This window comes from Ixodes scapularis, unplaced genomic scaffold, assembly GCF_016920785.2.
Source record: "Ixodes scapularis isolate PalLabHiFi unplaced genomic scaffold, ASM1692078v2 PGA_scaffold2__306_contigs__length_199485367, whole genome shotgun sequence".
NCBI lineage: Eukaryota > Metazoa > Arthropoda > Arachnida > Ixodida > Ixodidae > Ixodes > Ixodes scapularis.
Genome location: NW_024609857.1, coordinates 74,309,425 through 74,323,252, shown reverse-complemented (window position 1 = coordinate 74,323,252; position 13,828 = coordinate 74,309,425).

Genomic DNA, 13,828 nt, shown 5'->3' with positions numbered 1-13,828 from the left:
CACACGAATCATTTCCCCTTTATTCACTCTTTAGCTTCGCGAATACAACAATGAAAGATATTGACCATAACTCAGCCCCAGGTAGTGACGGTATTTCACCCGGCGTTTTACTCATCACCAAAGATATGATTTCGGTAATACTAGCATGCTTGTTCCAGGTTCCGATTATAACATCAGGCATTCCACATGATTCGAAAATTGGTAACACTATTCCACTCTTTAAGTTTGGTAGCCCAAATCTTGCATGAAACTACAGGCCTATATTACTCACCAGCATACCTTGTAAACTTATCTAGCACGTTATCTACTTTTATATAATTGACTGAACTCATGTAACCACCTACATTCAAGTGAACATGGTTTCCGCCAACACCTTCTTTGTCAATCTCCCCTTCTTGGCTTCGTTTCAGACCTCCATAAAAATTTCAACGCGTCAATTTCTACTCATGCCATTTTCATAGACTTCGCCAAGGCGTTCGACACGGTACCTGACCAATGTTTACTTCAAGACCTCTCGCAGCTTAATATTGAAGAAGGAATCATATGGATTGCCTCATATCTCCTAAATCGTAAGAAATATGGACATATTGAAGACTTTAACTCTTCGCCTCGGCCAGATCAATCAGGGGTCCCCCAGGGTAGTGTTCTAGGCCCCTTACTTTTCCTAATATACATAAACGACCCTTTATGTTTGGTTCCTTTATCTATACACCTTTTCAAGGTTGACTGCGTCGCTTATCGCCCTAATATAGATGGTTACGAATTTTCTCTGCTACAATCCGACCTTGATAACGTTTCTAGCTGGTGCAAAACATGGCAAATGAGTATTAACGCTTCAAAAACAAAAGTAATTACGTTTAATCATAAAACTAAGTGCCACAAGCAAACGTGGAATTAGCAAAACGAAACCGTACTAAAATAGGCAGCACGAACTGTGGGCTTTTTAAGAAAAAATTTGCACCAAGCTTAAACAAGTGTTTTATAGGTAAGTAAGAGCTTATAAAACACTAGTATGCTCACGATTAGAATATGGAAGTATCGTATGGAACCCTCATTAAAGCTACTTAGTCAACGGTCTACAGTCCTTACAAAATAAAGCGGCGCGATTCATTCATCACAAGTACTCACCTATAACGAATGTGCCCCGACTCAAGTCAGAATCTAATCTTTCACAACACGTGGGAAACAATATTGGTTGTGCTTCTTTTATAATATGCACTGCAACCTGTCACACCCAAAGCCCATATGCTGTCATTCTCCCCTCCTACATATCTCAACGGTGTGATCATGTACTCAAAATTGAACTATTCCAATCACGGACTAATCAACAAATTTTCTCCGCTTTCCCTGTGCATCAAAGACTGGAACTCACTCCCTGACTCCATCGTAACTGTTAATGACCCACATTTATTTTATTCAAAGTGCAAAATGTTTCAGTGAACCTAACCCTTTGTGCTCCCGTGCCTCTGTTTCTTACATGTTTACTCTGAACTGCCTACATAGTGCTGCTATGCAAACATTTAATGTATACTAAGATAATTGATCAATGATGTTTAACTTCTCATGTAATACATCATTCAGATGCTCTTAAAAGCAATTAAGCTTGGACTTGAATAGATTAATTTGCTGTATAATAACTTAAAGTAATTAAGAGAGTCACAAAAATGTCAATTAGGGTGAATTAAAGTTGAACGGGTCAATATATTAACTCAGAGTAATGAAGTCATCAAAATTTAAATTAGTGCGAATTAAAGTCCATTGGGTAAACACTAACTCAAAGTAATCAAAAGAGTAATCATAATGTGACTCACGCTCATAATAAATCAGCTAGTCTATTATTGGCTCAAAGTAATGTCAAAAGCAATCATGATGTGAACTAGGCCGATTCAAACCCGATTGGATCAATAGTAAGTAAGAGTAATCAATTAACGAGTGATCATAATGGTAACTGAGCTTAGAATAAATCACTTGATTTTATAAAAACTCAAAGTAATAATGAGAGCGGGGATTATGTCAATTAGACCAATATAAAGTCAAATAGGTTCCTCAAATTAATTTAGATGTCACTAATGCCGATACAAAGTCAGTCGTCTGACTAATATACAGGGGAAAAATGAAAAGTAAGCACTAAGTTAATTGAGTTAATTTCAAGCCAGTTGGGTGAATACTGAATAATAACACGGAGTAATGAAAGGAGTAAACCAAAGTTTAACAGAAGTTTTTTGTGGTCGCATTTGTCAAAAATATTTCAAAGTAATCGACTAAGTACTGAAAATTTTGCTTCTATAAAAATATTTGTGCACCAACTCATGTTTACAAACAAACCGGAGCGCCCCTAGCGGACGCCACCGGCGCCGCGCATGCGCGGTGGATGGTGGGCAAGAAGCCCGCCGTCGCCCATAAACAAACCATTGAATTGCGTTGTTGTAGGCGTCGGTGGGAGTCCCCGTGCTCTTTTTCGCGTTGGAATTGTTGATTCTACGTCCTCCTAACAGTGTCTGACTACTTGAGCGGCTTCAGCAAAACTATCGAGGCAAAACTTTGCGTGAATAATGTGACGTGCGGCGATTCGTTTCACGTGGACGCCGCAGAATGGGCGCTAAAGCCTGACTCCCACGATGAGATTTTGCTCGCTATTTACAGTCGCGACGTCGCTCGAACTGCAAAGCGTGGACCGCAGCTGAGATGGTGGACATCGATACTGAAAACCGCAAGTAGAATCGGGCATTACAAGTCGGTGATGGCCACTGGTAACAATGATCAACAACTTCTTGTATCTGTTTACACTTAGCCGACTTACTCCAACCAACCTTCAAAAGTGTTTTGAGGCCTGCACTTAGTTCTTATCGCAATTAGCGGGTCAACGTTTGGTTTACGGGCCGCTCTTGTTTGAACGAACTGACGACAATAAGCAGCCAAGTTTGAAAGAGCAGACGACAGTTCGAACGCACGCACAATGGAGTACGGGCAAGAAGCACCGCGTCCCGCGTCAACAAACCATTCGAATGTCACGTTGTCGGCGTCTGTGTGAGTCTGCATACTCTTTTTCGCGTTGGAATTGTCGATTTTACGTCCTCATCGCAATGTCTTACCACTTCAATCGCCTGAGCGAAATTATCAAGGCTCATTACGCCGCTAAACTTTCCGTAAATAATTTGACGTGCGGCGATTCATTCGCATGAACGCTGCAGAATGGACGCCAAAACCATGATGAGATTCTTGTAGCTATTTTCGGTCGCGACGTCGCTCGTGCCGCAAAAGTGTAAAAGGTAGCGGCGATGATCGACGTCGATACTGAAAATCGGAAGCGGGAACAGACCAAGCGTAACAAGTAGGTGATGGCCACCGGTACCAATAATTAACATCTTGTATCTACAGTTTACACCGAGCCTACTTAAGTCTTTTGAGGCCTGCAATTACTTCTTATTGTAATCACCGGGCCAAACTTTGGTCTACGGGCCGCTTTTGTTTGAACGAGCAGACGACAAAAAGCAGACAACTTTGAAAGAGCAGACGAAAGTTCGAACGATCAGGCGGCCATGTGAATTTGAAGACGCACTGAATCCGTAGGTGGTCCGGACAACTTGGGGGCTTTCTCTCGTTCATGTTGGAACAAAGAAAATACATCTGGTGACCACAAATTGTGGCCCGCACACGCAATCGTAGTTCGACAGCGTCTGGTTTGCCCTTTTCACGGCTGCTATCCACGTTCTCGGACGAACGGAGGGGGCAGAAACACATGAAAACTGATCTTCAAACCTTTCCAGACTCTCTTGGTAAAGCCCCCATCGCAGCATTTTGACGAGAAGGCAGGTTTTTTGTCTCGTTTCTTCCAAAGGAACACAGGAATGCATGTCTCGCACGGCGACTTCTGCCCACCGCCCCAGACCGGAAGTGCGTCCGGCGCGCCACCACCTCGGCGTGACGTAGGAGAGTTGAGTTGGTGTATACAACAAAAAATAATCAGAAGGTCAAACGAGCTTCTATCAAGTAATAGTTTGTCAATAATTCCTCGAAGTAATCGAGAGTGTAATCAAAAATATTTCCGGAACTTTTATCATGTAAATTGTGTTATGAATAGGTCGAAGTAATTAGAAGTGCAAGCTATACGTCCACTATGCTTTAAAGGACATGATATCTGTCAAGAATAGCGTGAAGTAACCAAAAGGGTAATCACAAACTGCAATTGCATTTATATCATTTGAATTGTATCAAAGTCAAGTCTAATAAGAAAGAGTCAACGGTCGAGTGCGCCACTAATAACTCGAGGTTATCAAAGAGTAATCAATATGTCAATTAAGCTACGTCAATCATGCGACTAGTAACTCCCAGTAATCGAAATAGTGGTTAAAATAGCAGTTTTTCCCAACAAAATCTAATTATATAAAGAATTACTCTAAGTTATGAAAAGTCTAAGCGAAACGCGACCACTAAAGACAAATAAGCGCATGTGTGTTAATTGTGGATTCAATTGACTGACGCCAAGACTAAATTGGGTAGCACTAAGATTAAATTGTATGGCGCTTGAATTAAATTGGATGGCACTTAGATTAAATTGATCATTGTTATATTACAATACGTGGGAAAAACTGTAGTTCAGTCATACGGTTTGCGGTACCGCGGTACGTAACTTTGCCATGCAGCTGCTCACAAGACTTGTCATCTTGCTCGAGCCGGTAGTTTAGGTTTCGCGGTCGACCCCAAGAACAAAACTTTGAAGTAACATATCTGCAAAACTACATGAAACCACGAAAAAAAAAAAAAAAAAAAAGACACCTTGTGATTTAGGGACACTTCTTTCACTAAAAACAGTCGAATTCTTAAAATCGAGAAAATGTACCGGAGTTACGTTTTAAACGATATTAGGTAGTAATATTCCCCAAGTCGTACGCAACCTAACTGGCAATATAGTGGGACGCAAGAACACCCCAACGCAACGCCACTGATCAAGAAGCACAAGCATCTTCCTCGCGGTGGTATTTGAAGGATAGAAGCGGACGTGGTTCTTTCAGTATCTCCTTCGCAAAACTTGATGAAGAAGTGGCGGGGACGAAGCCAACAATGCAATCCCCGGGATTTCGTCATCCGATACCCTCTGTGCCGATATTTAAACGCGGCTCATAGGCTGGACATGAACACTGCCTAGACATTCGATTTGGGGCTCAAGACAAATTATCAATGCCTCCAAGTATACATTCGGGCAGTGGCTCGTGCCCAATCGCTGCGACGACGGAAGAGCCGATCTGCGTGCAACTCAGCGCGCGCACTGTATCTGCGTGCAACTCAGCGCGCTGGGGTTAGCACTTTGCCAACCCCAGCGCGTCACTTTGTTAAATATTGGCGATATTTAATCGGCTCCAGATCACGTGGCGGCCTGAAGAAAAAAACGCAAATCGTTTTTCTCGAATTTCTTTTTTTTTTTTTTTTTTTTTTTTTTGCATGCGGCTGTTATTTTGTGTAGAATAAAACTAACGCGTGTTTTATAGGTTATGAATGCCAAGGAATAATTTTAAGCGGTATTTACTGAAATTCCATAAATTGTTGCACCGCCAGTTTAAAAGGACACTGACACCCCCCCCCCCCCCCCCCCACACACACACACAAACACACACACACAATTTCGTTTTATGTTTTGCTAAGCGATTTATAATGGTGTCAAGACACTATCCATTCAATATTTTGCTGCATATTCACGTATCCGTTTAGTAAAGCAAATAAGCTGAACTGCTTCCAAACCAAGACCGAAACATGAGCACGGAGATTCACGGTCAATTAAGCGTACCGAGGAGGAGGGGTAATGTGGAGCCGGAGGGAGTTGGGGGCCGGAAATCACGTAACTGTCGCTCCCTACAATTCTTTTTCCGCTACTCCGCTTTTCTGGCGTGTGAAGCAGACGAGGACGAAGAAGAGCTTACGCGCACCGTTTATCGTGCGATTTTTTCGCTTTTCTGCGCTTGAAGATCGATGGCCTCCACAGCGAACGACAGTTTTGAAGTGGCGGTCGATGATACGTCGGTCGCAACGTTGTTTCGTTGTGCGCCACCATCGCGTCGTCCAGCAGGCTTTACGCCGCCGTGTGAGACTCACGTAGTGCGTATATAGACCCTTCTTCAAGGGCGCCGCCATCTTGAATTGCCGTCACTTCCAGTATGGGCGAAAACATTGTTTTGCCGTCGCCACGCCAATAGAATGCATTTAGGAGAAAAGCGTAACCGTCACCCATTCTCGTTTTCTCTCCCGTCTATTTTTTTATTACTTGCAGGTTGAAACGTTTTAATATTTTTTCGTCACCCATACCGGATATGCCTACTGGGCGGTCGGGGGCGAGAGTAAGCGGAAAAGGTTTATACTTCTCGTGATCTGTGAAACTTTTTTTTTTTTCTTTCAATCGTGTATTTGCAGTTTCTTGGAAGCCACAAAATGGGGTTCATATTCCTTTCTGAGAATTAATATTGAATCCCTGAACCCACGACTTTGAATATGTTTGGTACACTAGTTTTGACATGTGACCAGGGAAATGAGTGAGCGCGCGAAATCAAGGAGATTTTGGCATTGCAGGCACTCGGACAAACAAAAGACCGGCTGAATAGGGAGTTTTAGCAAATCGTTTTTGGAGCACACGGTTCCGAACTCATGAACGGTGCAGCTGCTCCTTTCGGTGAAACCGTATCTAACGCGTTTTACCGAATCCTAAAACTCGCTTAACCGTTTCAACGATGATGAGGATTGTGTTTAACAGGCTCGTAAACATCTGAAACATACTGCAGCGTGCCAGTTTGTGGCTAGCGTTCCACGGCACGCCGTTGTAAACAAGACGGCCGAGGTAATACTTACCGGTCAGAATCTCAAGAGCTCGGAAGCTAGATAGAGTGGAATGTGTCCGAACGAGCACAACGGTAAATGATGCGTCCTCCTGAACTTGAACGATCGTTCACATCGTGTGCCGTAGAGCTAAATCATTTCGTCTGCTCGCTGTCGACACTGCGGCTCGTTAGCGCCAGACCATGAAAATGTAATCACACGCGTAGTTTCCACCATTCGCGATAGCTTGACATAGTGAGCAGTCTTCGAAACGATTTGGCCCGACTTCTCGGACGAAGTAAAAAGTTGCAGGATGGCAAATCGCCTCCCGATGTGGTAAGCGTAACGCTTGGCTGGGCCGGCGGAGTCGACTGCTATCTTGCATTTTCACCGGGTCGTCAACGATGTTGGCTGCGTTCCGGGGACGACTCCGGAGTGAGAGAAGCAAACGAACGAGGAAAGCCTCCCAAAGCTCCCAATAGAGAGTTTTAGTAGACCGTGTTTCCCGCTCCGCTAGGCCCCTCCGCTACCCGGAACTCTACCGCCAAGGCCATCGGCGCGCAGGCGCAGTGGCGGTTTCTTCGTAGCGGAGGGCTAGCGGAGCGGGAAACACGGTCTACTAAAACTGCCTAATGACTCGCGCGCGCATGCGCGCGAGTCATTGGGAGCTTTGGAGCTTGGGAGCTTCCTCGCGCGTCATTGGGAGCTTGGGAGCCTCCTCGCGCGCGCTTGCGAGGACAAACCGTTTGTGTCGAAACGACTCGCTAAAACTCTGTAATGGCGGCTGTTTAATCCCGCTTTACGGAGCGTAGAAGGCCGGTTCACACAGTGCGGTTTTCTTACGTTGAGTTATGTTGTGGGAGCTCACTTCTGCTTACCTCGGGAATCACTGTACACCCATGCTTCGTATGGAGCGTGGTAGCCAGTTCAAGGAGTAGCTTTGCACGCGACGTTCAAAGCACAGATGTCCCGGTAACTCGTAACTAGGGTTTCGTGTTTTCAGATGAATCCGAAAAAAAAAAAACAATCTCACCGGTAAATTTTTTGTTTGAATTTATTTGAAAAACTCCGCATTTCGAGGTCACAACAAAATAAAAAAAGACGGTGTTTTACAAATAAACCTAATAAAATCCGGATTTCAAAGAATTTGGAATCTAACAAAAATAAACTCCGATAAACACCGAATTTTCGGTCAAAATACGCTCGCAAATACACCCTCCGAATTTCACGAGAAATAAACTCCGAAAACACGGAATCCTACTCGTGACGTAACAGCATACTTTCAAAATGTAATTTAATTACAATTACAATTACTCTGCTCCAAAAGTATTTTAACTACAATTACAATTACTACTACGCGAAAGTAATTCGTCACAATTACAAATTACTTTTAAAAAGTAATGCAATTACTTTGCAATTACTTATTTCTGAGAACTACTCACCTTGGGCCATATAACTTTAAACGAGTTATATGGCAGCTTATTAGTGTCAGGTATTGTACTTTTATTAAAATTGTTAAAGGAATGATAGAGCTTAACAGTTTGGAGTAATGAACTCCTGCATTCTGATATTCTCAATAAATAAAAAAAAATATTTTATATTTTTATTTTATTTTAAAACAAGCCCTTGACAGTCTAAAACCGCGGTTTGTAAAGTTTTGGAATCTCGTCCAATCAGGTTAAGAAACGGTTGAAAAGGTTAGGGGTTAGAGCAAACAGTGAATAATGAAAATTTATGCAAAAAGGTAGACGAAGATTGGGAGAGGGAAGAGCAGTGTCGCAACAACGGTTGGAAGTAAGGTGGTGTGAGTCGTGTTAAAGAGACTTGCTGTTTTTTCGCCTCGATGTTAGAGTGGCACCACTTACTCTAAGTGGTACCAACAGACAAGCTAGAGAAGAGGGATGTGAAGAACTCGTAAAGAAGAGAAAATAATTTCATGGACAATAAAAGTCCCCAACCTTGACTGAAATATGTAAGCGAATATGCTAGCGAGGAAGACGCGTAAGGAGAACCTCGAACCTCCCCGCCTCGACCAGATGATGTGATCGGAGCCCAACCAGCTCGACGTCGAACCGCGATGCCCCCAGATGGGAATGAGAAATAAGAGAGACCCCTAGGGATCACGAGCAACAAGGAGCGAACGAGACGAAGAGACATATTTCAACTGCGACAGGAACGAAAACGGACGTGACTATAGACCTCATTTATCAAATTATTTCTAAAATTTTTCATTAAATCGTTTTACAGCCGACAAAACCCTTCATTCCGTTCTATCCCAGCCTCTATTTCCCATTCCTCCTTTCCCTCCTTTTGAGCAGGTTGGGATACGCTCTCTCCTTTGTCGCTGTGGCTGTACTGTCGTCTCTCCGTGGTCAGGGGAGGAAAAGCGCCGGCGCCGAAAAATCTTCCAAAGTAATTGTAATTGTGCCTGGGATTTTGCAATTACTGACGCTAGAAAGTAATTAAATTACAATTACAATTCCGTTTAGGTAAAAAGTAATTAATTACAATTACAAATTAACAGGAAAAGTAGTTAAACTACGGTAATTCAATTACTGTAATTGAATTACTACTCAAGTATGCGTAACAGAAGACATAGTAAGCCGACACTCATATGTGAATGGGCCTTTTATCTAAAACGGTTATTTCTGTGACCCAATTTAAGTGTTTCTATGCAAAATAATATTATTTTTTAATTTTTTTTTACCGAATATATATATTGTAAGAGGCTCAATGAGAATTAGTGAGAACGTGCGCAGGTCAGAAAACTGTGAGGGGATCGATGGTGGCCCACATGAATTGTTTTTCTCAGATTTTAGTTAGCCGATGTTGGAGACTCGTAAGGTTGTGGTACGTCAGTTCATTTAAGATTTTATAGCTTCAATTTTGCAGTATCCTTTCCGAATAACCCCGCAGTCAATCACAGGGCCGGTGATAGCGTCCGCGCTACGCCGACGTGCGTGGAAACTGACTGTTCGCGCTAGCGAGACCGGCTGGGCTGCTTCCATAGTTATATGTCCGGATGTGCTTCGGCAGACGGTAATCGTTTACAAGAAAATTCGTGCGACACAAATCTAAAGGCTGCACGCAAAAAAAAAAAAGGCAGTCATTTTTTTTTTTTTTTTTGTTGTACGTTAATATCTCCTTAAAAAGGTTTATTGCGTATAAAACCTGGAATAAAAAGATAATATATTCGAGTACGGCGTGACCGACTACGGGATGTAGGCAATTCCACGAAGCATGTGGGGCGTCTGATATTCCGGAGAGAACTGCTGCGCATCTGTAAAACGCCTTCCACAACGGAGCAGTGCCTAGGATACATTAGGGAGTTTTAGAATAACGTACCCAATGTTAGCGCAGGCTAGCGAAAAACTTTGAGCTTACATTAGCGCGCGCTACGCAAGAGTGTTTTAGAATAGCGTTTCTCCGCCGCGACGCAAAAGCCCAAGCATCTCGCGCTTGCAACACCACCAAGATGCAGCCACGGTTTTTATAACGCACACGAAATGCTGTAAAATGAGAAAAAAAAGACGTTTCTTTTTCTTTTTTTTTTGGTTCAGAGTAACATTTTTGATTTGTTTGGCTACGGGAATGCAACGGGGGCGGTCGACGGTCGTGTCCGCTAGCGTCGCCTCGACAAGAGAGGTCTCGTGCGCTGACCTTCGCACACCGTACCTTCGCCGAGCAACGTTCGCGCGTCGCAAGCAGCAAGTTGCTGGCGATCGTTGCCCACCTTGCTGGGTCTTCCAAAACGTTCCTGACATGCTACTCCCTTAGGAGTGCAATGTCGTCCGTGTTGAAAATCGCAGTCGCGAGGATGCGCCGACGTCGCACTCACGATGCCGTGAAAGCGGCTGCCAGCGCAAAAGACTTTTTGCGTACGTAGGCAATTTATGAAAAACAGCGTACGCTAAAATAGCGCGCGCAAAGCGCAAACTGCAGTTAGCGTTCGGCGCACGCGCAGTGGCGACGACGCTATTCTTTGCGTACGCAAGGCTTTATACGCTATTCCAAAACTGCCCGTTTACTGCGATGGTTCATTGATTAGAGGGGTCTTCACATACAAGCTGCTTCTTGTAGGTTTTACAAACTGTTTCTAAATAAACCGTGAAAGCAGTGGAGTTATATGGACAAGGTAAGGTAATAAAGAATAGCGGCCGTCGCGATAAGTCGTTTAATTGACTAAAATGTGTTATTAAAATTTTAATTGGTGAAGATAAACAAATAATTGAGAAAGGCTCGGAGCACTTGGGAAGGGCGCTGTTGCGCTCAAGTTACCGCTCGTGCATAAGGTGCAAAACTGCCAAAAACGCACTCGCGCTTTTTTAGAGGGCAGCTCTTAAGGCGCGTTCCCACCGGCGATGCGATCTGGTCGCGCGATAACTTTCATCGCAAAAGCGACCATCGCGGGCAAAAAGCGACGCGATTTGAGCAGTCGCTACTCGACCCGACTTTTTTGCGATGCGATCTAGTTGCGGAGCGGCTGAGCCAATCAACGGCGTTCGGAGCGAGAGTTTTCGAGAAACGACTCGCCAACGAAGGCGTTGGACTCGCTCATAGCGCACGCCGGTGTGACCATCTATTTTTTTTTTTTTTTTGCGATGCGATCTAGTCGCATCGCGCGACTGCTTACATCGCACATGGTTGAAAAAACTCCGAGACTGCGGGTAAACGACCCAACACTGAAAAGTCTCTTTAGAGACTCTTTAGTGTTGTGTCGTTTACCCGCAGTCTCGGGTTTTTTAGAGCGCAGCTCTTAGGGGCCCGTTTCCAGCCTGAGCCCCCCCCCCCCCCGAGGTCACGTGACCCCCCTCCTCCGAAATCACGTGACCCCCCGGGGTCACGTGACTACCCGCAGGTGACGTGACCCCCCTCAGTACCCTTCCCTACTCCTCCTCAAGAGCTGCGCTCCCGTTCGGCGTTACAGAGATTTGTAAACGGCTTTCATTTTTTTTTCGACCATGTGCAATGTACACCAGCTCGTTTGCGCCCTTACTTTTTGTTCATTAATCCTACAAGATGCAAACTTCACCCCCATTCATAGAGACTTTTAGTGTTGTGTCGTTTACCCGCAGTCTCGGGTTTTTTCAACCATGTGCAATGTACACCAGCTCGTTTGCGCCCTTACTTTTTGCGCTTACATCGCCGGTGGGACTGCGCCTTTAGGCACCCGTTTCCGGCTAGCGGCGTCGGCGTCGGCGTCGTCGTCGCCGCTGGCGTCGGCGTAACCGCGAGCCTTACCCTGAGGACCTCGGGAGGACCTCGGGAGGACCTCGGGTTCCTTCGGGAGGACCTCGGGTTTCTTCGGGAGGACCTCGGGAGGACCTCGGGTTCCTTCGGGAGGACCTCGGGAGGGCCTCGGGTTCCTTCGGAAGAACCTCGGGTTCCTTCGGGAGGACCTCGGGAGGACCTCGGTTCCTTCGGGAGGACCTCGGGTACCTTCGGTGATCTCGGGGAGGGGGGCTTACGTGACCCCCCGCCGAGGTCACGTGACCCCCTCCCCCCCCCCCCTCAGTACCCTTCCCTCCTCCTCAAGAGCTGCGCTCTAATTCAGCGTTACAGGGAGTTGTAGCGGCTTTCACTTTTTTTTTAAATTAATTACTTGCTTTTTTTTTTGACCCGCCAACCTTGCGGCTGTTGCACGAGTGGTAAGTATCTAGCGCACTGCCGTGCTTCCTACGCACTCCAAGCCTTTCTCAAATTTACTATTTTAATAGCGCTCGATGACGCTGAGCGAGTTTCTATTTGGAACCATATGTTTACTCACAGTAATCAAAAGGTTTTTTAACAATTATTACTTAATTAACCCTAAGTATCCCAATGATCGTGACGATTAGTCCCATATATTATGGCCCTTCGACAGTATAACTCACCTGCACAGACCGCATTAGTGCAGCCTCGCGGCTTTTCAAACGAAACAAAAAACAAAAAAACTGCAAAATTTGAAAAGAGGACACTTTGTATATTGTGCTTATTAGGTCTGTTTCATTTGGTAGTGAGGCTGTGAAGGCGGTCTTGGACGTATAATTTCATCAGCGGTTACGAGCGGATTTCATTACCCAAGGAGTATTCATTGTCATGCTACAACCTTAGAATTCACTTCAGTGTCCTTTTGAGGACGACCACTGCACGACCCTTGAAACAACACATTAGCGCTATTCGCGACTCCAGCGAACTATAGGGGGCGCGCTGGTCAGGCAAAATGGCGGACGAAAGGAGGCCGTTTTTGTCGTTCTGCACGCGAACCACCATACATTTCTAGCATTGCAGCGTAAAATCGCTGTTACATATGAAAGCAAAGAGAATTATTCGACAGCAGAAACCTTCTTCTGGCCAGTGCGTAGGAATGACACGGCGGAATCATAAAAATAATTACTGGAAACGATGTCTGTTTCTATGCTGTTTACGAGAGCCAAGCAGTGGACGACAGACTCGAGGCGACCTCCTCTCGTGAGCTTCTCGGCGTTGCCACTACATAGCGTCGATTTCGCGGGAATCGCGAGTGCAGCGAAAGGGCCGTCACCTTGTGATGGTGGGTAGGGTGACCTGCTTGTTTGCGTTGATGGAAGCCCTGAAGCTGTCGGCGCCCTTGGTCTCGACGGCCACGATGGGTACCTGGGACCAGCCCACCTTGTCCAGCCCCTCCGCTATTCCGCACACAAGACCACCGCCGCCCACTGAGGCCACAATGGCGCCCGGAGCGACGCCGCAAAGGTCCTCGAAGATCTCGGGTATCATGGTGGAGTTGCCCGTCCTGCGCCATATAGACGAATCTGAGTCACACTGCAAGAGTCAGCGTTATGATGCCAACCGTGAACGTTCTGAGCAGTGTTTGGATTAAACGGTTGCAACAATTATTGTCGATAAAAAAATTTAAAAAACGCAAAGAAAGTAGATTTGCTGAAAAGAACTCGGGGTAAGCAAGAGCAACAAAAAAGGAAAATGAAGAGGTTAAAATCCGAAATTCTAGCCGGTTGGCGACCGTATGTATAAATTCTCAGATTGTTTACACTCGAGCTCAAACAGG